The sequence below is a fragment of the Nicotiana attenuata genome, unplaced genomic scaffold, assembly GCF_001879085.1.
Source record: "Nicotiana attenuata strain UT unplaced genomic scaffold, NIATTr2, whole genome shotgun sequence".
Classification (NCBI taxonomy): domain Eukaryota; kingdom Viridiplantae; phylum Streptophyta; class Magnoliopsida; order Solanales; family Solanaceae; genus Nicotiana; species Nicotiana attenuata.
This window is the reverse complement of record NW_017671282.1, coordinates 70,661-73,145: the sequence shown is the minus strand read 5'-3', so window position 1 is coordinate 73,145 and position 2,485 is coordinate 70,661.

The following is a 2,485-nucleotide window of genomic DNA, read 5'->3' as shown; positions in this document are numbered from 1 at the left end:
ATCTTTTCTCTCTACCGGAGAGGGTGTGAGAATGAGTGCAATTGTGCAACGGCTATAGCAATAAACCCAGATTTATCAATCTCCCCTTAGTAGCTTCTACCCGTTAGCTAGCCATAACAAAAGACATGCGAGGCCAAGCTATTGGCAAAAGAAACAGCATGCAATAGTAGTACAAAGTCAGTAGATAGCAAATATTCAAAACATGATAGTCAAGTAGGTCAGGTCTCATTGAATTAGTAGTAAAAAAAAGAGTGTCAGGAGCATGCAAAGGGTCTCACAGCATAGTCGAGTTTCAAAGATAATAAGAACCCAGAATCAGAGGAAATATATAAGGGAAAGAGATGCTGAAACAAGGAACTTCAAATCAAGTCAGGCATTCAAACGAGCAGTTTCGACTCAAAGACATAGGTTTTCTTAAACAATATTCAAGCTTAAAAGATGATAAACAAATAAGTTGAACAAGCAGTTTAGAAACTCGAATAGACCCAAAAGGAAACTAGGGTTTTTCAACATCGATCGAGTTTAAAGATGATGAATAAATAGATTACACAAACACTTAGCAAACAGTTTCAAAAACTCGAATGAACCCAAAAGAGATTCAGGTTTTCAACATCAATCAAGTTTAAAGATGATAAACAGGTAAATCAGACAATATCTAGCAAATAGTCTCAGAAACTCGAATGAACCCGAAGAAATTAGGGTTTTTAACACCAATCGAGTTTAAAGATGATGAACAAGTAAATCAGACAAGATCAGCAAATAGTCTCAGAAACTCGAATGAACCCGAAGAAATTAGGGTTTTCAACATCAATCACGTTTTAAAGATGGTAAACAGAAAAGTCAAGCAAGAGTTCAAACAAGCACACATCTTAAACGTGTTAAAAGTTAGAGAAGAGATTTTGAAATAACTTAACAGGAAAATACCTAATCGGAAAAGACAAAGAGTCATTTTGAAAGCAAAATTGAAGAAACTTCGAGAAGAAAGTTTAAAAGTTCAAGATAAACACAGAACGAAAGTAGATCTGAAGGAAATCGGAGAGGATCTTAGCGATTAGGGTTTTAGAAGACCCAGAAAAGGTGAGAGAGGCTTCGAAAGTTACCGATCTAGACAAGAGAGTCAAAGGTCCGACTCGAATGGCCATGGCTGGCCGGAGAGGGGTCAGAGATGACCGGAGAAAGGTCATCGAGCAAAGACTGGACCAAACCCGCTTCAGAGTCTGGTCATGAGACCATAGCAACAAACATGTAGAAGCCATGGGAGGCTGATACAGGTCTTAGATGATCCCGGAGAGCCATGGGTTAGGGCAGATTAAGGTGGCGGTGCCTAGGGTTTGGGGTTGTTGTAGAGAGGAGTTGAGAGAGGAGGGGAATTCAGAGGCAGCGTATGGGGGAAATGGTAGGGTTTAAGGGGGTCGTTTAGGATTAATTTAGGTAAGGGGGGTTTCTGGCCGTTGATCAAGAAGGATCAACGGCTTGGATTGATCGGGTAAAAGTGCAATAAGTGAATCACCAAAAATGATAATTTTGGAAACAATTACTGAATTTTATGGATAAAATAGGAGAATAAATAGATAAAAAAAATCTTTTAAAATTAAGGAAAAGTAATGAAGCACTTGGATATATGCATATATATACCATTTTGAAGCTATTTTTTCATATTGAAAAATATATAGGGAAAAATTGGGTGTCAACAAATACACCTCCCTAAGCACTTAAATACATATAATTAACTATTCAAAAACCCAGACTTGTGTCAAACCATAACCCCACCTTCACATCAATATACATCACCTCCCAACTTCTTTAAGCACAAATACATCAAGAGTTACCACTATCAAGGAATATTTTTCACAATCATACAATTATTATTTTCTTTCTTTTTCAATTCCAGTGGCTCTTACTTTTTCAAAATAGTGCTCATTTTTCCTTATTTCAATAGTTCCACTCAAAATCCAAACCAACACCTCATACATTAACTTTTACAAAGTTCATAAAAAATTCAAGTGCTCACGAGAGGTAAACGGTTCAAATAGATAGTCAATTCAAATAAATAGGTAAGGCTTGTAATGTGATTTCTAAAGAAACAAGATTACAGGATCAAAGGGGTTAACTAAGATACATAGCAATTAGGTGGGTAAAAGCATATAACTGGCTCAACAAACAAACGCCTAAATCACTTCCAAGACTGAATAAAACTACTATTTCACTTTGAAAACACACGGGACAAGTTCTAAACATCAAATTCAATGCACAGAATAACACAAAACCTCGCACACACATGGCACATAACTCACTCAGGATCGGGCTCATCAAGACACTCTAGTCGAAGTAGTTAAGCAAAGTTAAGATCATACAATTCATGGTACTTACACAAGAGTAAAATACTGAGCCTCAGCAACACAACTAAAGCACTCCCTATTCTCAAGGAATAATAAAGTGAAGAGATATTTCCTTCAATTCAAATCATAGCACAAAATTTCCTACT